This window comes from Heterodontus francisci, chromosome 37 (assembly GCF_036365525.1).
Source record: "Heterodontus francisci isolate sHetFra1 chromosome 37, sHetFra1.hap1, whole genome shotgun sequence".
NCBI classification, from domain to species: domain Eukaryota; kingdom Metazoa; phylum Chordata; class Chondrichthyes; order Heterodontiformes; family Heterodontidae; genus Heterodontus; species Heterodontus francisci.
In genome coordinates this window covers 46,956,053-46,982,246 of record NC_090407.1, presented here as the reverse complement: position 1 = coordinate 46,982,246, position 26,194 = coordinate 46,956,053, and the positions used below count along the sequence as shown (strand labels likewise).

The 26,194-nt window shown below is 44.5% G+C and overlaps 1 protein-coding gene across 1 annotated transcript in view; it reads right to left on the bottom strand.

The window, feature by feature from the left end:
- LOC137352036 (ephrin type-B receptor 2) overlaps nt 1–26,194 on the bottom strand; it is a 937,948-nt gene that overhangs the window by 658,268 nt on the left and 253,486 nt on the right. The window lies entirely within an intron of this gene.

Below are 26,194 nucleotides of genomic sequence, written 5' to 3'. Positions count from 1 at the left end.
ACCCCACTCGACCCCTGCCATCATACCACCCAATTTTAAGCTCTCCCTGTTTCCAAAACCGCTGCGGGGGACAGCATAAAATTCCACCTGTGTTTTTTTCATTCTCATTGCCCAGTTTTGTTTATTAGTTATCGAAGTATTGGAAATGTGGAAGGAGAGGCTAGCTAACTGCACAGGGCCAAGGCAGGTGGGATGTCATGTGATGAAACATCCAGGAATATGTCCAACCAGAATTGACAATGCAACTGGGACAATTCCATATGGGAAAGTTCTAGGGTGCTACATGGGCCCCAAAAATGGGCACGGAGATTGCGAGGCGTGATTAACCCATGCTGGTTAATTGCCATGCAGGCAACATACCAACTCATTTCAATGATTTCAGCATGAAGCCTGCACTAACCCTGTTGTTAATTGGTTGGACGTAACAGCAAGGGGCCAATATGGTGAGTGGCTAGCACCACTTAAAACTAGCCTTCACTGCTTAACGAGACAGTGCAGTGAGGCTGGAGCAGATACTAGCAGTCATGCAGGAAGTGATTCTGAGATAGGACATAGGAAAGAACAGCACAACATGGGAGAGAGTGTTCTCCAGGGTTTTTGGACACTGCACTGGAGGCCTGGGTAGAGGATGTGGAAAGGAGGAGAAATGTCCTCTATCCGAAAGGGGGCAGGAGATCCTCCACACACATGGTCAGAAGGCAGTGGGGGGGAGGTAGTCATGGAGGTCCATGCCTGGAATCAAGGCACATGGACCTGAATGCAGTGACTCAAGAGGCTCAATGACCTCACACGAGTGGTCAAGGTCAGTAAGTGCATCATCAAATGGCGTATACTACCAAATGCACCACTAGTCTCAGACACTGCTCAATTCACCACATCCCCATCACTCACCGACCAACAATCACTATCAATCACAACCCATACCTTACACTCATATGCTTTACCTCACTCTCACACACTTGGCACTGCTGCAAACGTCACACCCACATCTCACATCTTGTACACACTGCTAGCTATTCAACCATGACAGCTGCATTAACCAAACAGATTGCATGACATTCACTGATACACTTCATTCTCTCCTGCAGGACAAGGTGAAGCATAACTGAAGGCAGCTGGATCTAAGTGGAGGAGGTCAGACACACCTGCGTGCCCTAACCCCCATTATTGGGACACCCATTGCTGAGACCGTGACTGCTGTATAATTGCCTTTAAAAGTGATGTCCCTTTAAGATCTTAGTATGCTGAATGAGCTATGTACCAGGAATATAGTCATGTGACTACTTGCCAGGGCCATTCTGCAACTGTAGCACCTAGAGGACGGTTCTGTAAATAGTTTGCTCTGTACTGTATATAATAGTTTAGCTGTAATAAACCTGTTTGAGATCTTCAACCAACTGGACTCCACGTATCTCATTTATGTTGCATCACACAAAATAAAGAACTCATTACAGTGGTGCTGAAACCATTGAAAGTGACGATGTCCTCATACCTAAGCCTCCTTCTCACATCCCACTTCCCCCTCATCTCACTCTCTCCTGATTTACAGGCTGTAGATACTGTAAGCATGTATCTCTTGGGGCAGGATTTTCACTGTGGACTCAGACTGCAGCAGTTCAAGGCAGCTCACCACCACCTTCTCAAGGGCAATTAGGGATGGGCAATAAATGTTTGCCTAGCCAGTGACACTCTCATCCCATGAACGAATATAAAAAGAACACAACCTTACCCTCGTGCCTTTCTCCTTTCAGATACCCAAGCAGTGCAACCTGACCAGGCAGTGCAGGAACAGCAAGAAAACAGTGATGATGATGACATCATCTCACACTCTTAACCAGCAGCTCAGATACTGACTATGTGGAATTTAGAGGAAATAGTCATGGTGAGACACTGGAATATGGGATGATATCATTTCTAAATTTGGTTTGAAATGGTGATTTTGTGCTGGCTTTTATTTCAACATTGTGGCCATGTATACGCTGTAATGGTCAGTGACAGAGGGAAAGGGAAGATTTGGGACTGTGGGTGAATAGGGATTGGGATTGCAGTTATTGGTATCACACTCGGATGAGGTTTTCATGGATATCTTGGCCAGAAAAGGGCTGTCTAGGTTGCCTCCTCTCTTCCTCCTCCACCTCTTCCTCCTTCTCATCTTCCTCCTCCTCAGCTGTTCGCTGTCAAACTGGTGGAGAGGGCTATAGGTTGTACAGCAGGCAGCTGGCCACGACAAATCTTGACAGCCGCTCTGCTGCGTACTACAGGGCTCCTCCAGAGCAGGCCAGGCAGCCGATACATTTATTGTTTCAGTTTGCCAATGGTCTGTTCTACCACATTTTGTGTGGCAGCATGGCTTTCATTAGATGCATGCTGCATGTGTGGCGTGGTAGACTGGGGTTATCAGCCATGTGGTCAGCGGATAGCCCTTGCCAGTAGCCACCCTTTGTTTTTCCATGCTGGCTGAAACGCAGCCGGCACAGCGGATTGTTGCAGAATGAAGGCACTATAACAGCTGCCAAGATACCAGACATTGACATACGTTATTCTCTGCCTTTGGTCTCAAACCAGTTGGACGCTGAGGGAGTGGAATCCTTTTTGGTTTTGGTACAGGGCGGAGCTAACATGCGGTGCTTGCAGTGACATGCAGTCTATTGCACCCTGTACCATGGGGAAGTCAGCAATCCCTGGTGAAACGAGCCATTCACTCTGCCTGCTTCTCTCTGACAAGAGAGAATGAAATGTCATTAACTCTCATTGAGTAGAACCCCTTGATGACCTCCCTTATGCAAAATGCATGGAGAACTGCAGGATATTGCAAATATCTCCAGTTCCGGCCTGGTAGGAAAAATTCATCCCCATGGTCAACTTCACAGCTACTGGCAATGCAGTCCTTGCCCTGCTCTGAGGTTTCAGTTGTTCCTCTAGCAGGTGGAGGATTTCTGCCTCTACCACCCTTTCAGACAGTGAGATCCAGATCCCCACCACCCTCTGTGGGAAAGTATTTCCCCGCAAATCCCCCCAAAACCTCATACTTCTTACCCTAAATTTATCCCACCTGCTTATAGACCCCTCAACCAAGGGGAATAGGGCCTTCCTATCCACTTTATCTAGACTCTTCATATTTTTTACACTTCAATTAGGTCTCCCTTCAATTTCCTCTGATCCAATCTTTCCTCATAACTAAAATTCTCCAGTCCAGGTAACAGCCTCGTAAATAAAAGCAAAATACTGCGGATGCTGGAAATCTGAAATAAAAACAAGAAATGCTGGAAATACTCAGCAGGTCTGGCAGCATCTGTGGAGACAGAAGCAGAGTTAACGTTTCAGGTCAGCGACCCTTCTTCAGAACTCCTCGTAAATCTCGTCTGTACCTCCTCTAGTACAATCACACCTTTCCTATAGTGTGGGAACAGAACTGCATGCAGTATTCCTGCTGTGGCCGAACTAGTATTTTATACATTTCCAGCATAACCTCCCAACTCTTACATTCTATGCCTCGGCTAATAAAGGCAAGTACCCCATATGCCTTCTTGACCACCTTATCTACCTGTCCAGCCTCCTTCAAGGATCTGTACATATGCACTTCAAGGTCCCTCTGTTCCTCTACACTTCACCATACCCTCTCTTGCCTTGTTCGCCTCCCCCAAATTCATTACATAACACTTCTCTGGATTGAACTCCATTTGCCACTGTTCCACACACCTGACTAGTCCATTGATATCTTCCCGCAGTCTACAGCTTTCCTCTTCATTAAAGGGAGGTGGTGGCGTAGTGGTAATGTCACTGGACTAGTAATCTAGAGACCCAGGCTAATACTCTGGGGACACAGCAGCTGGTGGAATTTAAATTCAATTAATTAATGAAAAATCTGGAATCTAGTCAGTAATGGTGACCACGAAACCATTGTCGATTGCTGCAAAAACCCATCTGGTTCACTAATGTCCTTTAGGGAAGGAAATCTGCTGTTCTTACCTGGTTTGGCCTACAAGTGACTCCAGACCCACAACAATGTGTTTGACTCTTAACTGCCCTCTGAAATGGCCTAGCAAGCCATTTGCTACACAAAAGTTGAAAAGTAATAAAACTGGACGAAACACCTGGTACCAGAAACGACAACAGCAAACCCAGCCCTGTTAAACAGCACTGTGGGTGTACCTACCCCCAGAAGGACTGCAGCAGTTCAAGAAGGCAGCTCACCAGCACCTTCTCAAGGGTAATTATTAAGGATGGGCAACAAATGCTGGCCTTGCCAGTGACTCCCACATCCCATTCAAAAAAATCAACCACATGGCCAAGTTTTGTATCGTCGGCAAACATCTTAATCATATCCCCTACATTCAATCATTGATATATATCACAAAATGCAAGGGGACTAGTACTGAGCCCTGCAGAACCCCACTGAAAACAGCCTTTCAGTCACAAAACCTCCCAAGGACCATTACACCTTGCTTTCTGCCTCTGAGCCAATTTTGGATCTAAATTGCAACTTTGACTTGGATCCAATGGCCTATTACTTTCATGCCCAGTCTGCCATGTGGGACCTTATCAAAAGCCTTGCTAAAGTCCATATAGACGACATCAAATGCACTATCCTCATCAACCCTCCTTGTTACCTCCTCAAAAATTTCAATCATGTTAGTCAGACACAACCTTGCCTGAACAAATTAGTGCTGACTGTCTTTGATTAATTTGTGCCTTTGTAAATGAAGATTTATTCTGCCCCTCAGAATTTGTCCCAATAATTTTCCAACAACTGAGGTTAGACTGACTGGTCTGTAATTACTTGGTCTATCCCTTTCTAAACAATGGTACAATGTTAACTGTCCTTCAGTCCTCTGGCACCACAACTGCAGCCAGATTGGAAAATGATGGTCAGAGACTCCGCTTTTTCTTCTCTTGCTTCCCTTAACAGCTTAGGATACATTTCATCTGGGCCTGGGGATTTATCCACTTTCAAAGATGTTAAACCCCTTAATATTTCCTCTCTGATGATGTTAATTTCAGCTAATATTTGACATTCTTCCTCCCTGATTGCAATGTCTGTACTAACTCTCATTAAGAACCACACCAACATCCTCTGCCTCCACACACAGGTTACCCTTATAGTCCTGTATCGGCCCTATTCTTCCTTTAGTTATCCTCTTGCTCTTTATGTACTTATAAAAAATCTTTGGGTTTTTCTTGATTTTATTTGCCAATACTTTATCATGCCCTCTCTTTGCTTTTCTAGTGTCCTTTTTAATTTCACCGCTACACGTCTTATACTCCTCTAGGTTTTCTGCAGTACTGAATCCTTGGTACCTGTCATAGGCTTCCCTTTCTTTCTTTATCCTCTCCGTTAAACCCCTTTACATCGAGGGGGCTTTGGATTTGTGTGGCCCACCCTTTTTCTTTAAGGGAACATATTTGCTCTAAACCGTCAGTATCTCTTCCTTGAATGCCTCCCACTGATCTGGCACTGATTTACCTTCAAGTAGCTGTTTCCAGTCCACTAAAACACGTCTCAGCTTAGTAAAATTAGCTTTTCCCCAGTTACTCTTGGTCTATCTTTGTCCTTTTCCATAACTATCCTAAATGAATTATGATCACACCCACCAAAATGCTCCTCAACTGATACCCCTTCCAGCTTCATTCCCTAAAACTAAGTCCAGCATCACCCCCTCTCTTGTTGGGCTTGTTACGTACTGGCTAAAAATGCTCTCCTGAATACTTAAGATTTCAGTGAGGATGCGTTTACTGAAGCACAGATGTCATACACATTGTTCTTTGCTGAGATTCAGGAGGGATAATTGCTCCCTTAACACCCGGGATGGATATGGTCCCCTGCTGAGGGCCCTTCAATCCCTCCTCCTACCTCTTCTAGCAGCTTTTCCGACTCTATATGGCCGCTCTTCATTCTCCCAGCCATGCTCGATTCCATGAAAGAGTAGGGCCCATTAGGGACCAAAGTGGCAATCTGTGCTTGGAGCCGGAGGACACAGGTGAGGTTTTAAATGATTACTTTTCTTCTGTGTTCACTATGGAGAAGGATGATGAAAGAGTAGCGACCAGGGAGAGTGATATACTTGAACAAATTAACATTGAAAGGAAGGGGGTATTAGCAGTTTTAGTGGGCTTAAAAGTGGATAAATCCCCAGGCCCAGATGAGATGTATCCAGGCTGCTCTGTGAGGCAAGGGAGGAGATTGCAGAGACTCTGACACAAACTTTCAAATCCTCTCTGGCCACAGGAGAGGTACTAGAGGACTGGAGGACAGCGAATGTGGTACCATCATTTAAGAAGGGTAGTAGGGATAAACCAGATAATTACAGGACAGTGAGTCGAACATCAGTGGTAGGGAAACTATTGGAAAAAATTCTAAGTGACAGGATTAATCTCCACTTGAACAGGCAGGGATCAATCAAGGGTAGTTAGCATGGCTTTGTCAGGGGGAGATCATGTATAACAACTTTTCTAGAATTTTTCGAGGAGGCGACTAGGTGTGTAGATGAGGGTAAAGCAGTTGATGTAGTCTACATGGACTTCAGTAAGGCTTTTGATAAGGTCCCACATGGGAGATTGGTCAAGAAGCCAAGAGCCCATGGGATCCAGGGCAATTTGGCAAATTGGATCCAAAATTGGCTTAGTGACGGGAGGCAGAGGGTGTTGGTCGAGGGTTGTTTCTGAAATTGGAAGTCTGTGACCAGTGGTGTACCACAGGGATTGGTGTTGGGACCTTTGCTGTTTGTAGTGTACATTAATGATTTAGACGTGAATATAGGAGGTATGATCTGTAACTTCGCAGATGACACGAAAATTGGTGGTGTCATAAATAGTGAGGATGAAAGCCTTAGATTACAGGATGATATAGATGGGCTGGTAAGATGGGTGGAGCAGTGGCAAATGGAATTTAATCCTGAGAAGTGTGAGTTGATGCATTTTGGGAGGACTAACAAGGCAAGGGAATATACAATGGATGGTAGGACCCTCGGAAGTACAGAGGATCAGAGGGACCTTTGTGTACTTGTCCATAGATCACTGAAGGCAGCAGCACAAGTAGATAAGGTGGTGAGGAAGGCATATGGGATACTTGTCTTTATTAGCCGAAGCATAGAATATAAGAGCAGGGAGGTTATGATGGAGCTGTATAAAATGCAAGCTAGGCCACAGCTGGAGTACTCTGTACAGTTCTGGGCACCACACTATAGGAAGGATGTGACTGCACTGGAGAGGGTGCAGAGGAGATTCACCAGGATGTTGCTTGGGCTGGAGCATTTCAGCTATGAAGAGAGACTGAAAAGGCTAGGGTTGTTTTCCTTAGAGCAGAGAAAGCTGAGGGGGGACCTGATTGAGGTATACAAAATTATGAGGGGCATAGTTAGGATAGATCGGAAGAAACATTTTCCTTTAGCGGAGGTGTCAATAACCAGGGGGCATAGAATTAAAGTAAGGGGCAGGAGGCTTAGAGGGAATTTGAGGAATTTTTTTTTACTCAGAGGGTGGTTGGAATCTGGAGCACACTGCCTGAAGGGATGGTAGAGGCAGGAACCCTCACAACATTTATGAGGTATTTAGATGATCACTCGAAACGTTATAGCATTCAAGGCTACGGGCCAAGTGCTGGAAAATGGGATTAGAATTGATAGGCTCGATGGTCGGCACAGACACGATGGGCTGAAGGGCCTGTTTTGGTGCTGTATAACTCTATGACTCTATGAAATGACAAAGCTGGCATCGAATCAGCATTGCACGTTGATCCGTGTCACGATCTGCACACTTCTGGCGGCCATTCACTGCATGTGCTGACACCCTCCCCAAAATGACGATTCACCCCAGAAGCGTGCATGCGTGCCGCAGACGCCGTCTTGGCGTTCTAAGGAGGTTGCAGCATCCAAAAAAATGACAGATACAATTCCAATTTCCTGCTTCAAATGTTCAAAGGAGATTGGCAAAAGGAATGCTTGCAAGTCAGTCTGGCAGGATGATGATGGATCAAACGGGGTGGCCTTGATTTTGGGCAGCTGTCTGACCTGTATGCATTCTATCGAAAAGAGGGCTTCAAGCTAGCAGTCGTGACCACTTGTGGGGGAGATGTCACAAGCAGATGCCAGGACAAAGCAATGTGGGAATGGGGGACGGTGAAACCAGAGGCTTCCCATTGACTCACTGTGCGCAGCATCTTAATCTTCATGGCATGAAATGCTGTTAGACTGGGTCATTGAGTTAGTGACGTACCCTCTGGATGTCACAAAGAATCTCATGCAGTGAAGTGAGGGCATGAATATGGTTAACTGGGAGACAGTATTTTGGCATTTTGTTCTCTTTTTTTAAATTCAGTCACAGGAGGCAAGCAAACACTGGCAAGGCCAGCATTTATTGCCCATCCCTAATCTCTCTTGAGAAGGTGATGGTGGGTCTCCTTCTCGAACTGCTGCAGTCCTAGTGGTAAAGGTACTTTCACTGTGCTGTTAGGGGAGAACTTCCAGGAGATCCAGCAGCAGTAAAGGAAAGGTGATATATTTCCAAGTCAGGATAGTGTGTGACTTGGGAAGAGAACCTGCAGGAGGTGGTGTTCCGATACAGTTGCTGCCTGTGTCCTTCTAGATGGTACAAGTTGAGGGTTTAGAAGGTTCTGTTGAAGGAGGCTTAGTGAGTTGCTGCACTGTATCTTGCACATGGTACACACTGCTGCCACTGTGCACATTGGTAGAGGAAGTGAATGTTTAAAGTGGTGTAATGTACTGCGGATCAAGTGGCTTTCTTTTATTCATTCATTGGATTTGGGCATCGTTGACTAGGCTGGCGTTTATTGCCCATCTCTAATTTCCCTTGAGAAAGTTGGTGGTGAGCTGCCTTCTTGAATTGTTGCAGTCCCTGGGGTGTAGTTACACCCACAGTGCTGTTAGGAAGCGAGTTCCTGGATTTTGACCCAGCAACAGCGAAGGAACGGCGATATAGTTCCAAGTCAGGATGGTATGTGGTGTGGAGAGGAACTTGCAGGTGCTGATATTCCCATGCATCTGTTGCCCTAGTCCTTCTAGGTGGTAGAGGTCGCGGGTTTGGAAGCTGCTGTCGAAGGAGCCTTGATGAGTTGCTGCAGTGCATCTTGTACACACTGCTGCCACTGTGCATCGGTGGTGGAGGGAGTGAATGTTTGTGGATGGAGCTGCTTTGTCCTGGATGGTGTTGAGCTTCTTGAGTGTTATTGGAGTTGCATCTATCCAGGCAAGTGGAGAGTATTTCATCACACTCCTGATTTGTGCCTTGTAGATGGTGGACAGGTTTTGGGGAGTCAGGAGGTGAGTTACTTGCTGCAGAGTTCCCATCCTCTGACCTGCTCTTGTCGCCACAGCATTTATGGGGCAGGTCCAGTTCAGTTTCTGGTCAATGGTGACCCCCAGGATGTTGACAGTGGGGGATTCAGTGATCGTAATGCCATTGAACATCAAGGGGAGATGATCAGATTCTCTCTTGTTTGAGATGGTCATTGCCTGGAACTTGTGTGGCGTGAATGTTACTTGTCACTTATCAGCCCAAGCCTGGATGATGTGCAGGTCTTGCTGCATATGAACATGGGGTGCTTCAGTATCTGAGGAGTTGCGAATGGTGATGAACACTGTGCAATCATTACACTGTGGCCTTATGATGGAGGGAAGGTCATTGATGAAGCAGCTGAAGAAGTTTAGGCCTAGGACACTACTCTGAGGAACTCCAGGAATGAGATGATTGGCTTGCAACAACCACAACCATTCCTTTGTACCAAGTATGACACCAACCAGTGAAGAGTTTGCCCTCGATTCCCATTGACTTAAATTTTACTTTGATGCCACACTTGGTTAAATGCTGCCCTGATGTCAAGGGCAGTCACTCTCACCTCACCTCTGGAATTCAGCTCTTTTGTCCATGTTTGGACCAAGGCTGTAATAAGGTCAGGAGCCAAATGGCCCTGGCAGAACCCAAACTGAATATCTGTGAGTAGGTTATTGCTGAGTAAGTGCCGCTTGATAGCACTGTCGACACCACCTTCCATCACTTTTCTGATGGTTCAGAGTAGACCAATGGGGCATTAATTGGCTGGATTAGGTTTATACTATTTTTTGTGGACAGGAGATATCTGGGCAATTTTCCCCTTTGTCGGATAGATGCCAGTGTTGTCGCTGGAGCAGCATGGCTGGGAGCACTGCTAGTTTGGGAGCACCAGTCTTCAGCACACAAGCTGAGATGTTATTGGGCCCATAGCCTTTGGTGTGTCCCGTACGCTGTTGAATAAATCAAAATGGCTGAAGACTGGCATCTGTGATGGTGGGCACCAATGTTCCTTCTAATATTCCTTCATTTTGCGTGGCCCATTTGTTAGACTTCGCAGTCTCTTTAAGATTGCCACACACACACACAGCTTAGCGGGAACATTGGTGGGGACATCAGGACGAGGCTGAGATGGACCATCCAATTTGCATTTCTGGCTGAAGGTGGCTGCAAATGTTTCAGCCTTGTCTTTTGCATTGACCTGTTGGGTTCTGCCATTATTGAAGATGGGGATGTTTGTGGAGCTTCCTCCACTCACTGATTGTTTAATTGTCCACCTCATTCATCATTGGATGTAGCAGGACTGCACAGTTTTGATTTGATCCGTTGTTTATGTAATTGCTTATCTCTGTCAATTGTATGTTGCTTCCGCTGTTTAGCCTGCAAGCAGTCTTGTGTTGTAGCTTCACCAATTTGGCACATCATTTTTCGGTATACATGGTATTGCTCCTGGTATGCCCTTCTGCATTCATTGAACCAGGCCTGATGGTAATGGTAGAGTGAGGGATATACTTGGCCATGAGGTTACAGATTGCGGTTGAATACAATTCTGCTGCTGATGATGCCTACAGCGCTCATGGATGCCTAGTTTTGAGCTGCTCCATCTGTTTTGAGTCTATCCCATTTAGCACGGTGGTATTGTGGTGTTGCCACGATAACACGATGGAGGGTATCTTCAGTGTGAAAATGGGATTTGTCTCTACAAGGACTATGCGGTGGTCACTCCTACCCATACTGTCCAGCATGAATGCATCTGCGACAGGTAGATTGGTGAGGATGAGGTCAAGTAGGTTTTTTTCTTCTTGTTACTTCTCTCACCACAAGCCACAGGCCCAGTCTGCCAGATATGTCCTTCAGAATTCGGCCAGCTCGGTCAATAGTGGTGCTACTGAGCCACTCTTGGTGATGGATATTGAAGTTCCCCACCCAGAGTACATTCTGTGCCCTTGCGACCCAAGTGGTGTTCAACATGGGGCGAGTACTGATTCATCAGTTGACAGATGGGCAGTAGGTGGTATTCAGCAGGAGGCTTCCTTGCCTGTCACTGAGATGATGCCATGAAACTTTATTGGGTTCAGAGTCAATGTTGAGGGCTCCCAGGGCCACTCCTTCCCATGATTGGTGGGCTTGTGCTACCAGTGGGACAGGACATATCCAGGTTTGGTGATGGAGGGGTCCGAAGCGATGTAAATTAGAAATACTCAAGAGGCCAGAATTGGAGGACGAGCAGGGTTTCTAAAACATTCTCTACTTATTCTGAGCAGGAGCTACTCCTTCGTTAAGATTGGTTCTGTGAAACTATTTACCCCAGTAATGTAGGTTTTCCTGCAGATTGTCAGGTTTTGTAACAGGCAGTCCAACAGATGGGCCTCTGGAGATGGGAGGCTGAGCAGTGTGAAAGCCAAATTGGCTGATGACAGTTCAGGCCCAGAGGCACACTGGCAGCTGGTGGAAGGGGTGGGTATTACTGGTACTGGGGCCCCCAGCAACATTCCTCAGCATTAAAAACATCATGTCAGACTCTAATCACAGCTGTATCTGCATTTTAACAATGTTCAACAAGGCCCGAACATCACAGTTCATGAAACCATGTAAATAAAAAATGGTATTTGACTGAAGTATGTTAACAAATACATAGAATACAGATAAAGTTACCATTTAGACTTCTAGATGCTTTATCTTGTGAGAAACACAAGTTGCCATCGGGCTGCATTTCTGGTGAATTTTGGATGACAGAAATGATTTGCTTTTTGTGCCAGCATTACTTCAGAAGATGATTAATATCAGCCCAATCTTTCATAGCAGACTAAAGTACCAAACTGGTTTATTCCCAGATGGAATCCTGCAGAATCTGGACACTCCTTCTAGGAATGAGATATGAACTTCGGAAAGCTGCAGCACAGATTGATTGGGATATATGGCCAGGATGATGGGTTCACCATGAGACTTCAGCGAAGTTGGATTTTTTTCACTGGAGCTGCCAAAGTTAAGAGAAAACCTGGTGGAGGTTTTTAAGGTGACAGCTTCCATTGGTCAGCAGGACAGTGTTTACAATTGTCATGTAGGCCCCCACCTGCCGAGAATGAGGAATATTAATTTCACCACATGGACATTAAATTTCAAATTGTTGCTGGGAAGAGGAGAAAGGGATTGCCAGGCTCCTGGCCGGAAAGACATTTTTGCATACTGGCAGACAGTGTCGGAACAAAGGGGTGGTCCCCTGCTCCCAATACACAGAACAGACATGGTCAGAACAGTTTAGTCACATCACTAACTGGCTGTTGCAGAGCTTGAACTGAGAGTTTTAAATTGGAGAAACAGTGTTTGACGACAAAAGACAGTTTTGCTCCTAGACTGAGACCATCTCTCTCCTGTCGGCTCCCATCTCTTCGGAATCCATTGAAGACACATGAACCCTAAGAGAGAAAGGTCTCCTACAGCGAAGAAGGTTTAAGAAGAATACTGGGCCCCAACAAAAAGCAAGATCAACCTACAGAAGGACTCTACAGTGAGCTTGAAGAACCGTAACAAACTCTTCAGATATTGCCTCAAACCTTTCCACTTTATCTTATCTTCTGCTCTTTTCTGTCTCTATCTGCATGTGTGTATCATGTATGCTTGCCAGCATGGGCACATCGTGTAGGCGTTAACCTAATTAGAGTTTAAGTTTACTAAATTTCACTTTTCTTCTTTAAACCTAAGAAAGCCTGTTTGTGCTCATTTCTTTGCCTTATAATTGGAAAGCAGTGAACAAGGATTCACCAAGTGGGAGTTCAAAATACAGTGTGTTTAAAATCAAATCCTGTTACATTAAAACCCTGTACAGTAAGGTGAAGGCTAAAAGGGATCCCCAGACACCTTTCTCATCTGGTCGTAACACAATGATCACAAAAAGAGTTAAAAAGGTCAGCAAACAAGGCTTCATACTGTTGTGAAAGTGCTTCTGTTTTTGTTAAAGACATTTTTTTGAGAATTCATAATCAAACTGAAGAAATGTTGGAACAGTTTTGTTTCAAGAGGGTCATCAAGAGAACACTGAAAGCATTTGTTTGACAACAACATTTACTGGTTGTCACATGACTCAAGTTAACAATAGAACAGAAATCGTGGTAACTGGAGAAGATGTGTGCAGAGAAGTCACAGGTCAGAAGGTGAACTTTCTGTTTCCGGTTTGACTTTTGAATTGGTTGGAGTTATAAAAAAAAACTGAAGGATAGAACCCCAGCTCAGCTCAGCCTGCTCCATCTCTTTAAAAAGCCTGCAGAAAAAGGAAGAGAACTTCCAAGGAGAGAAGAGAATTCCCAAGGATGGAGAGAAGACCACAACCCAGCTCAGCTTTCCAGCAATCTCTCCAAAAGACCCTGAGAAGTTCACTGTGTCAACTCATCCTGCCGCCTGTCCTTGAAGAAAAGCCTGCTAAACTAATTCTCAACGCCACCTGAAAAGAACTATTCTAAAAGATCCCAGTAACTCGTCTACATGTGCTTGGAGGCCAGACAGTGTGCCTGTTTGGGAACACTACATATCTCATCTGCTGTTTTCTTCAAGAATGAGCAAGTATTCAGCCCAAGTGTGTTTTTTTTGCCTGTAACAGAGCTCTAAACAAAAATCCCTTTTATTTTTCTGGTTAACTGGTGTATGTATGTGTGTCTGTTTGAATTGAGGGGCTAAGGTAAAAAGGGAACTTTAAAATTTCAATCTGTGTGTTTATGCTTTACTTCATACTGGTTAAGAATTGTTTTATAATAAACCAATAATTTTGTTGTTCATTAAAGAAACCCGGTTAGTACGTTTTATTCTGGGAAAAATAAAGTATATGATTGCCGTTATCCGTAAGAGGAAAAATGTAAAAATATATTGTGACGTGTGGAGAAGTGGAACTAGAATAAATAGTGCACTCCTCCCAACTCGGTCGTAACATATAATTGGGGGGGCTCTTTGCGGGATAAACCTAACGCCAATGACGTACAATTGTCATAGAGTTATACAGCACAGAAACAGGCCCATCGTATCCGTGCCAGCTATCAAGCACCTAACTATTCTAATCCCATTTTCCTGCACGTGGCCCGTAACCTTGTATGCTATGACATTTCAAGTGCTCATCTAAATACTTCTTAAATGCTGTGAAGGTCCCTGCCTCTACCACCTATTCAGGCAGTGCGTTCCAGATTCCAACCACCCTCTGAGTAAAAGGTTTTTCCTCAAATCCCCTCTAAACCTCCTGCCCCTTACCTTAAATCTATGCTCCTGGTTATTGACCCCTCCGCTAAGGGAAAATGTTTCTTCCTATCTATGTCCCTCATAATTTTGTATACCTCAATCATGTCCCCCCTCAGCCTTCTCTTCTCTAAGGAAAACAACCCGAGCCTATCCAGTCTCTCTTCATAGCTGAAATGCTCCAGCCCAGGCAACATCCTGGTGAATCTCCTCTGCACGCTGTCCAGTGCAATAACATCTTTCCCACAGTGTGAAGCCCAGAACTATACACAGTACTCCAGCTGTGGCCTAACTAGCGTTTTATACAGCTCCATCATAACCTCCCTGCTCTTATATTCTATGCTTTGGCTAATAAAGGCAAGTATCCCATATGCCTTCCTAACTACCTTATCTACCTGTGCTGCTGCCTTCAGTGATCTATGGACAAGTACACGAAGATCCCTCTGACCCTTTGTACTCCCTAGGGTCCTACCATCCATTGTATATTCCCTTGTCTTGTTAGTCCTCCCAAAATGCATCACCTCACACTTCTCAGGATTAAATTCCATTTGCCACTGCTCCGCCCATCTTACCAGCCCATCTATATCGTCCTGTAATCTAAGGCTTTCCTCCTCATTATTTACGACACCACCAATTTTCGTGTCATCTGCAAATTGTAAGTGGCATAATTATAATTGAAAAAGGAAAAATAAAAAGAACTAGGTTTCTTCTGTAATAAAGTAAAGTCTACACCACCAGAATGTCTTTAACCGTTGCTGCAAGTTTTCTGGGGAAGCAAGATGTATCCCTGAGTGATTTAAGGAATTTAACTAAGGTTAAGCTAATAGCACTGGCAGCAAAATTGGGGTTAGAGTTGAAACCAGGAGCTAAGAAAGCCGACGTAGTTGCAGTAATAGCAAAGCATTTACAATTGGAAGAAGAAAGTAAACCAGAGGGTAGTGCAATTGAATTAGCTAAACGCAGTTACAGATGGAGCAGCTTGAACTTGAGCAGGAAAAAAAATTGAAAAAACTTGAGCTTGAAAAAAAATTGACAATGAAAAAACTTGAACTTGAGGAAAAAGAAAGAGAAGAAAAGGAATTCAAATTAAAAAAGATGGAACTAAGACAAAAGAGTGGCATTGATTCCAGTGAAAGCTCTGGTGAAGAAAGATCTGGTTCTGGCCCAGGACCTAGTGGAGAGCTTTTTAAATTTGTACAAGCCCTCCTGAAGTTTGAGGAAAGGGACGTAGTAGCCTTTTTCATTTCTTTTGAAAAGATAGCCAGACAGTTGAAGTGGCCAAAGGAAAGCTGGACACTGCTTAGGCAAAGCAGTCTGATAGGCAGAGCTCATGAAGTTTATGCGTTGGAGGCGGTTCAGAGGAGGTTTACTAGATTGATACCTGGAATGAGCAGGTTGTCTTATGAGGAAAGGTTGGGCAGGCTGGACTTGTTTTCACTGAAGTTTAGAAGAGTGAGGGGAAACTTGATTGAAGTTTATACGATCCTGAACAGTCTTGACAAGGTGGACGGGGAGAGCTTGTTTCCTCTTGTGGGTGAGTCTAGAACTAGGGGGCACTGTTTTAAAATTAGGGGTCGCCCTTTTCGGTCAGGGATGAGGAGAATTTTTTCCGACAGAGAGTTCTGCGACTTTGGAACTCTCTGCCTCAGAAGGTGGTGGAGGCAGGATCATTGATTATTTTTAAGCTGGAGATAGATAGATTCTTGTTAGGCAAGGGAATCAAGGAAACCTGGAATTCAAAACACAAACAGATCAGCTATGATCTTATTGAATGTTGGAGCAGGCTCGAGGGGCTGAATGTCCTACTTCTGCTCCTAAGTCATATGTTCGTTTGCCATGCTTTCTGAGGAAGCGTCTGCAGATTATGAGATGGCAAAAAGGCTATTCTCACTGTGTATGAGTTCGTCCCTGAAGTGTACAGACAGAAATTTTGGAACATCCAGAGATTGTCTGGGCAGATTTATACAGAATTTGAGAAGCTAAAGCAAATTAATTTTGATCGTTAAATACGGGCACTAAAGATGGAAGCCACATATGAGACCCTCAGGGAACTAGATCTCCTGCAAGAATTTAAAAATTCACTCCCTCCGTTAGTAAGGATCCATGTAGGGAACTAGAAGGTTTTAACGGCCAGACAGGAAGTGGAAATTGCTGATGAATATGAGCTTGTGTATAAGCCCAAACCCTTTGTCCATCGCCCCCTTCAAACCCGAGAAGAATAGAAGGTGGGAGGGTGAAAGGAAAGCAAGTAGCTGGGGACAAGAAGGGACAGCTGTGAATCCCCCGGGATCACCTCCTCAGGCCAGAAAGGAAAAGGCTGAAGGTGGAAGTGAAGCCTAAGTGTCACATTGTCACAATGTGGGACATCTTTGTGTTGAATGCTGGAGGTTGCAGGATAAACCCCTGGGACTTACTGGGGTACACAAAGCCAATGCAGAGAAAGGTACCCTCTGACCGAGAGTACAACAGATCAGATTGTAGCTCTGACTGTAACTGTGAGGCCAAATACAAAAATGAGTGTGAGTGCAGGGGTTGTGGATAAGGTACCTGAGAGTTAGAGGGAATTCTTCTCAAAAGGAAAAGTAACTCTTTATCCCTCAAGTGAGGCAGGCAAACTTATAGCTATACTTAGGGATACAGGAACCACCCAAACTCTTTTGCTGGGGAAAGGCATAACATTTCCAGAGAGCTCACTGAATGCTAAAGTTTTAGTGAATGGTGTCGGCAGAGAGTTCATACTTGTACCTTTGTATCGGGTGCACCTAGAGTGTCTGGAATGGTAAATGTAGGAGTTGTCCATAGTTTGCCAGTCGATGGAGTTGACCTACTCCTGGGAAATGATTTGGCCAGAGTGAAAGTAGTGGCTTCTCCAGTAGTCACGGAAGTTAAAGAGATAGAACAGTTACAGGAAAAGGTTCCAGGAAATTTTCCTTCATGCGTAGTAACCCGAACAATGGCTAAACAAGTTCCATTGTTGGTGATAAAATTGACACCACAGACACATAGCCCAAATATCTGAAACTTTCTTTGGGGATTTGGATAATCCGAAGAAAATGTTTAGTAAGTCTTCTCTGATTATGGTTCAGCAAGCTGACCAGAATTAAATAAAGTGGCACAATCAGCTCTAAAAGAAGCTGAGACAAAATAAGTCCCAGAAGGCTATGATATTAAAATTGGGATTCTGATGAGGAAGTGGAGACCTCCTCACAGACCTGCGGACGAAGAATGGATGGTTGTTCATCTGATAGTGGTACCGCCAAAGTATCACTGGGAAATATTAAGGATAGCCCATGAAATTCCTATTGTGGGACATGTGGGGATCTGGAAGACAAAATCACGTGTAAGTTGGCATTTTTACTGGCCAGGTGTTTCCAAGGTGATGCAGTTTTGTAATACGTTCAGTGGCCGGCTCTCTCGCACCTTCAGATCCCCATCCAGGGAAATGAGACTCCACACTGGTGGGAAGGGGAGAGGAGGTAAGTTTCTCAGTGCGGGAGTGTGGGTCAAATTAGCATCATGAGTGGAGGGGATGGTGGAAAGGGTTGTATGTGAAAGTTTGTGCACTTTGGTGGATGAAGGTCAGATAGTAAAGGTAAATGCTTTTGGTGGGGGGGGGGGGGAAGGACAAATAATTAATTTAATTGTTATTGGGGGATGGGAGAGGGTAAAAAAAAACGTACTTTTTCAGCTTTATTCATTTTACCTTTAAATATTTAAATTTCCTGGTAGGGCTGACAGCCCTTTAAAAATGGTATCAGCACCCGCGCACAGGCAGCTGACAAGATTTCCGGGGACAGACAGCCCACCCCCTCCATGTGAAGAGTGCGGAGGGGGGGGGGGGGAATGCGCCTCGCCCCAGCTATTTAAATGAGCTGCCGCATGGAAGATCGTGGTGGCTCCGCGACATGGGGGGCTGCTGTTTTTTTGCCCACCGCCAGCTTATAAAATTCAGACCATGATGTGGATGTAGGTGAATCCTTTCCGATAAAACAGCATTCTTATTGCTTAAGACCAGAGAAACAGGCCCATCTAAAAGCAGAAATCCAATACGTGCTGGAAAACCACTTAATTGCACCCCATCAAAGCAGCTGGAGTTCGCCAGTGGTATTTTTGCCTAAATCTGATGCTTCAACTAGACATTGCATAGACGACAGAAAAGTTAATGCAGTAATGACGTCAGACTCCTAACCAATTCCTAGCTTGGAACACTGTATTGATAGGCCATGTTTCTTACAAAAATAGAGTTGGTAAAGGGATACTGGCAGGTTCCTTTAACACCCCGAGCTAAAGAAATATCGGCTTTTGTCACACCAGATGGTCTTTTCCAATGCCGAGGAATGCCATTCGGGCTAAAAAATGTCCCAGGCACTTCTCAGAGATGAGTGAACCAAGTGGTCGCCTGTGTTCCTAACTGCGTGGTTTACCTTGATGATGTGCTGGTCTACAGTGACACTTGGAAGTTCCACTTGGAAGAACTGGGGGCTCTGTTTGGGATTGGAGTGCATAAATAGAAAGTCGGCCAGGATCGGAGGGGAGAAGCAGAGAGCAGTCTGGGATTGGAGTGCAGAAACAGAGAGCCAGTAGGGATCAGAGTGGGAAACAGAGAGCAGGCTGGGATGGGAATGCAGCAATATAAAATAGGCTGGGATCAGGCTGTGAGTCTGAACCAAATGGGAGGGGAAAAAATCTCAAATGACTGTCAAAAGAGTTTTGTTTTTTTGTTGAAAGCAAAGAACTCTGGGTGTTTTTGAAAGCTGGGAAAAGGGATTTTCTGTGAACATTGAATGCTGACACTTGGTGTTTGAAGACTGCAGACAGCAAGGCCTGTTTCCAAGCAATCAGGAAGATTTATGACAGTCTTGTGACTTGACTATTGAAAGAAAGTTAGTTTTGTTTTGGGATTAAAAGAAGCCAGTGAACTCCACAAGGAGCAGGCTTTGAAATCTTTCTTTGTTCTGCCTGGAAAGAAAGGAAGACCCAGGAAGTGTTACCACTCTCTGCAAAAGAAGCCTTCATCACTTGGAAAGAAATTCTACATTTAAGGTCTGGTTTTGACCTGCCTGAAGAGAGGGAAAGACCCAGGAAAAGAGGGGTTGCTACACTCTCCGGACGAACACTGCTTTGGAGAGAGGAAGCCTTGTGTTCGGGTGTGGCAGATTACTATTGCCTCCAGTCTCTCAAGAATCCCTGCTTCAAGTGTGATTCCTGTTACTCCTGTATTTTTGGGAGATCCTGAAATCTCAAGAAAGCTTCTACTGTGAGACTGCTACTTCAAAATCCAAGTAGACCTGTTGCTCGACCCTTTTGCTGGAAGATCTGTGTGACGCCTGCTACAGACAGATTGCTTTGAATTACTGCCCATCGTAGACTGTTCATTAATCTTGCTTGGAGACATTTCGAGTGGCATCCAACTATTCAACTCTGGGACACCTCACTGATCTAGAAATATCCTACCAGACTGTGACAATCAATTTTTCTTTATTATTCTTAAGAAACCTTTGCAACTCAAAACACCCTTTTACCCCAGTTAACCAGTTTTTGAATGTATGTGTTTGTGCATAAGGGTTGTAAAATCTTTTCATAGATATAGATTTATCCCATTATTGTTTAAGATTTAGTTTATTAATAAATAGTTAATTCTTGTTGTTGTTTAAAGAAACCTGATTTGGTGTGCTTTATTCTGAGGGACAAATAGAGTGTTTAATTTGGCTATTTTCTGGTAGGTGGGAAACTTTATTTGATATACTATGACCTGTGGAGTAGTGAGACTGAATTAACAGTGCATTACTCCTGCCTTGGTCATAACATGGCATCACAGGTCAAGATGTCGTGTAGGGTAAGTATATTGTTAAGCTTTTAATTTAGTCCAAGTTAATCAACGATAAATTAAGACTTGATCAGCTAATTAGTATACAAACTAAAAACTAAAGCTGATTTTATAATTTATCATATAACTGAAATCAGTGATCAATTACTCAATCACATCTAAGGAATAAAGATAAAAATTAAATAACAGAGGTTAGGAGTGTGAAAAAAGTCTGAATTTTTCAGCAAATTAAAATTTAAGCTTTGTAGATAATAGTAATTAAAAACATTTCCATTAACCTTTCTACAAAATAAAGTGACGTCAGAATAGGAGAAGCAGCTGATTGGTGAGTAGCTGGTGGGTCTATCTTTTTAAGTGGTAAGTTTAATAGTCTAATAAATAGAGACATGGCAGGGCAGCTCAGTCCCATGGAGTGTGCATCCTGTTCTACACTTCTCATGTCCTGGATAACCATCTGAGCAGGTAGCGTCATCAGCTGGGGCAGCTCGAGCTCTGGGTTTTGGAGCTTGAGCAGCCACTGGCGTCACTGCGGTGCATCCGTGAGGCTGAGAGTTTCATGGATAGCACGTTTATAAATGCCATCTCGCAGCTTAAAGGTATGCAGGCAGAGACGAAATGGGTGGCTGCCAGGCAGTCAAGAAGAACTAGGCAGGTAGTGAAGGAGTCTCCTGAGGTCTGAATGCTGGTGAAAGTGATGGTTCCTCTGGGGAGTACAGCCAGAGGCATGTCCACGACACTATGGCTGGCTCAGCCTTACAGTGGGTCCAGAGGAAGATTGGGAAGATTGTTAGCTAAAGTTGAAGCTCATGGAATTGAAGGCAACTTATTGCCCTGGTTAGGAAATCAGCTGAGAGGAATGAGGTAGAGAGTGGGGATAATGGGTAGGTACTCTAATTGGCAGGAAGTAACTCGTGGTGTCTCACAAGGATCTGTTGGGGCCTCAACAATTCACTGTATTTATTAACAAACAAAAAGAATAAAGAACAAAGAACAGTACAGCACAGGAACAGGCCATTCGGCCCTCCAAGCCTGCGCCGATCTTGATGCCTGCCTAAACTAAAACCTTCTGCACTTCCGGGGACCGTATCCCTCTATTCCCATCCTATTCATGTATTTGTCAAGATGCCTCTTAAAAGCAGCCATCGTACCTGCTTCCACCACCTCCCCCGGCAGCAAGTTCCAGGCACTCACCACCCTCTGTGTAAAGAACTTGCCTCGTACATCCCCTCTAAACTTTGCCCCTCTCACCTTAAACCTATGTCCCCTAGTAACTGACTCTTCCACCCTGGGAAAAAGCTTCTGACTATCCACTCTGTCCATGCCACTCATAACTTTGTAAACCTCTATCATGTCGCCCCTCCACCTCCATCATTCCAATGAAAACAATCCGAGTTTATCCAACCTCTCCTCATAGCTAATGCCCTCCAGACTAGGCAACATCCTGGTAAACCTCTTCTGTACTCTCTCCAAAGCCTCCACATCCTTCTGGTAGTGTGGCGACCAGAATTGCACGCAATATTCTAAGTGTGGCCTAACTAAAGTTCTGTACAGCTGCAGCATGACTTGCCAATTTTTATACTCTATGCCCAGACCGATGAAGGCAAGCATGCCGTATGCCTTCTTGACTACCTTATCCACCTGCATTGCCATTTTCAGTGACCTGTGGACCTGTACGCCCAGATATCTCTGCCTGTCAATACTCCTAAGGGTTCTGCCATTTACTGTATACTTCCCACCTGCATTAGACCTCCCAAAATGCATTACCTCACATTTGTCCGGATTAAACTCCATCTGCCATTTCTCCGCCCAAGTCTCCAACCGATCTATGTCCTGCTGTATCCTCTGACAATCCTCATCACGGTCTGCAACTCCACCAACCTTTGTGTCGTCTGCAAACTTACTAATAAGACCAGCTACATTTTCCTCCAAATCATTTATATATACTACGAAGAGCAAAGGTCCCAGCACTGATCCCTGCGGAACACCACTAGTCACATCCCTCCATTCAGAAAATCACCCTTCCAGTGCTACCCTCTGTCTTCTAGGACTGAGCCAGTTCTGTATCCATCTTGCCAGCTCACCTCTGATCCTGTGTGACTTCACCTTTTGTACCAGTCTGCCATGAAGGACTTTGTCAAAGCCTTTACTGAAGTCCATGTAGATAACATCCACTGCCCTTCCTTCATCAATCATCTTCGTCACTTCCTCAAAAAACTCAATCAAGTTAGTGAGACACAACCTCCCCTTCACAAAACCATGCTGACTCTCGCTAATAAGTTTTGTTTGTTTCCAAATGGGAGTAAATCCTGTCTCGAAGAATCCTCTCTAATAATTTCCCTCCCACTGACGGAAGGCTCACCATCCTATAATTTCCTGGATTATCCTTGCTACCTTTCTTAAACAAAGGAACAACATTGGCTATTCTCCAGAATTAGATGATGTGATAAGAAGCCACATATACAAATTTCCTGATGAAATAATGGTATTGCAAACAGTGTAGATGAAACTGTAATATCACAAAGAGGTATTGATAGATTTAGTGAATGGGCAGAATTGTGGCAAACAGATTTCAATGTAAGCAAATGTGAGGTCATTCACTCTGGACTTGAAAAGGATAGAACAGGTACTTTCTAAAGGTGAGAAGCTACACACAGTGGAGGTACAAAGAGGCCTGGTGGTCCAGGAACACAGATCATTAAAATATCATAAACAGGTACAGAAAATAATCAAAAAGGCTAATGGAATGCAGACTTTGATAGCTAGAGTACAAGTGGATAGAAGTCATGCTTCCGTTATACAAAGCCCTGGTTTGATCACACTTGGAGTACTGTGTGCAATTCTGGGAACCGCACCTTAGGAAGGATATATTGGCCTTTGAGGGAGCGCAGTGTAGATTTACCAGAATTATACCTGGACTCCAATGGTTAAGTTATGAGGAGAGATTAAACTGATTAGAGATATATTCCCTGGAATGTAGAAGGTTAAGGAGTGATTTGATCAAAGTTTTCAAGGTATTTAGGGGAACAGAGAGGGTAGATTAGAGGAAACAATTTCTACTAGTTGGGGTGACTAGGACAAGGGGACATAGTTAAAAACAATAAAAGCAGACCTTCCAGCAGTGAAATTAGGAAACACCTTCTCATGCAAAGGGTGGCAGAAATTTGGAACACTCTTACACAAATGGCAGTTGATGTGAAATCAATTGTTAATTTTAAATCTGAGACTGAATGATATTTGTTACCCAAAAGTATTAATGGATATGGGGCAAAGGCAAGTTAGATCGCAGATCAGCGAATGTAACTCCTTTATTCAGAAAGGGAGGGAGAGATAAAGCAGGAAACTACAGCTTAGCATGTCTTGGGGAAAATGTTAGAAGCTATTATTAGAGACGTTATTGCATGGCACCTGGTAAAATTCAAGATAATCAAGGTGAAGTGATGCATTTTGCTAAGAAGAATGACAAGAAGCAAGATAAAACAAATGGTACATTTTTAAAGTAGATGCAGGAACAGAGAATCTGGGGCATGTATATACACAAGTTTTTGAATCTGGCAGTGCAAATTGAGAAGGCTGCTAAAAAGCATATAGAATCTTTGATTTTATTAATAGAGGAATAGAGTATAAAAGCAAGGACGTTACACTAAACCTTTATAAATCACTGGTTCGGCCTCAGCTGGAATATTGTATTCAATTCTGGGCATCACACTTTCGGAAGGATGCCAAGGCCTTGAAGAGGGTGCAGAGGAGATTAATCAGAATGGTGCCAGGGATGAGGAACTACAGTCATGTGAATGGGTCAGATGGGTCAGTCGCCAGAGGACACAGATTTAAGATGATTGGCAAAAGAACTAGATCGGACATGAGAAAATGTTTGTTTACACAGGGACATGCTGGAATTCGGTGCTTGAATGGTGGAAGCAGATTCAATCACATCTTTCAAAAGAGAACTGGATAAATACTTGAAGGGAAAAAAATTACCAGGTGATGGGGAAAGAGCGGGGGATGGGACTAATGGGAAAGCTCCACCAAACAGCTGTCATAGGCACCGACCTGGGAAGCCATGATGGAATTTTGTGTGGCTCAGGCAATTCATTATCTGAGGTTGTGTCTTGCGCCTCTTGCAGGGTGTCACACCTCCAAGAACTGCTGGCTGATCTTAGGGCTGGCAGCTCTTCAAGTCCCAGCAGCGTCACTGGGAGTGGTGGCCACTGCTAGCACTGTACCTGGCCCCAGACCCAGCCAGCGATAGAGGCGTGGTATTCAAGTAAGTGGTGCAGGCTCGCTGGAGCCCCCGCAAAGCGGGGGAGGCGGCGAAGCTTCACCACATATCGTGGGCACCCCTCCCCCACCATTGGTGAAATACCAGCAGCGGCGGGAAGAGGCCCTTAAGTGGCTATTAATTAACCACTTGAGGGCCTCAATTGACCCAAAGGCAGTCAGGCAGACCCCTCCCCCCACCCCCACCCCCACCCCCACCATCCTCCCCAAGTTTACATCATCCAACGTACTTGCCCGCTCCCTGAGAGTTTGGGGGGGGGAGGGGCAGGAGGAAATTCCAGCCTCATAGTCAGAGCACCATGCAGCATGAGAGAAATGTTTACCATTCTGAAAGGATGGGACATTGAACCAGACTGTTTCCAGTAGTTGAATAACCAGGGCCTGTGACAACAAGATGAAAAGTATAGCGTTCAGACCAGAACCCAGGAAAAACTTCTTCACACAGACAGTTGTGAGGCTTTGGAATTCACCCCCATTGTCAGTGGTTGAGGGAGAAGCTGTAAACGTTCAACATTAGATTGCACAGGTATTTGGATGAAGGAAAAGGGTTGAAGGGATTTGGGAACAGGGTGGGTGTGATAAGGGTTGAATTTTCTTTGGACTTTGCCTGTTCTGCTTTTTGTCAGTGGAAACTCTGTTCATGTGTAAGGTCGTGGGAGTTGGAATTACGGGATGGGAGCTGGACATTTGACCGTTGGTCTATGTCCTCATGTAAAGTGTAAAGAACGGCACAGATTGTTTAGACCTCAAACACTCTGCTCGATTTCTACCTATAACGCTCTGTCTGATGACTGTTGATTCTGTGCAATGTTTCAAATGCTCTCATCTGCCCAAGAGCAACAAGAACCTTCTGAAGTGTCACTGACCTGAAATGTTAACTCTGCTTCTCTCTCCACAGATGCTGCCAGACCTGTTGAGTATTTCCAGCATTTTTTTGTTTTTATTTTAGCAACATACATCTTTATCATCTTTACTAACCTTTCGAAAAGTGCAAAGCTACATGGTGCTACACAAAGTCCAACTCATGCTGAAACTAGTTTCTTTTCAACACATATTCTGGTGCAGAGCAATCCTGGGAGAAGACAAAAGAACTCTTGATAGTTCCTTGATTTCTTGTTGGGCAGTGTGAGATGGGCAGAGATTATAGCAGTAGTTTACAATGGCCTGAGCTGCTACTAACGTAATGGCTGTGCACTGGAGTGTGCTGGAAGCTTCAGCACGTCTTTGTCTGAAGATTTTAAACAGAACCATCTTCATACAGAGGATTCCATATAAGGCTTTCACTATGTAACTTAAAAGACTGCAGGAGATTTTTCTTCCGACATCATGCTGAGTACAGGTCAGCAGCAGGAATTTACATCAGCAATTTATCCAGCTTCGTTCATTTTATTGAACACTTTAGAGAGAAGACACATTTAAAACGTCAGCTCCCCGTCAGAGAGACAGGGACTGGGGTCATAAGAACATAAGAAATATGAGCAGGAGTAGGCCATTCGGCCCCTCAAGCCTGCCCTGCCGTTCAATAAGATCATGGCTGATCTGCCCTGGACCTCAACTTCTCTTTCGTGCCAGCTCCTCATAGCCCTCAAC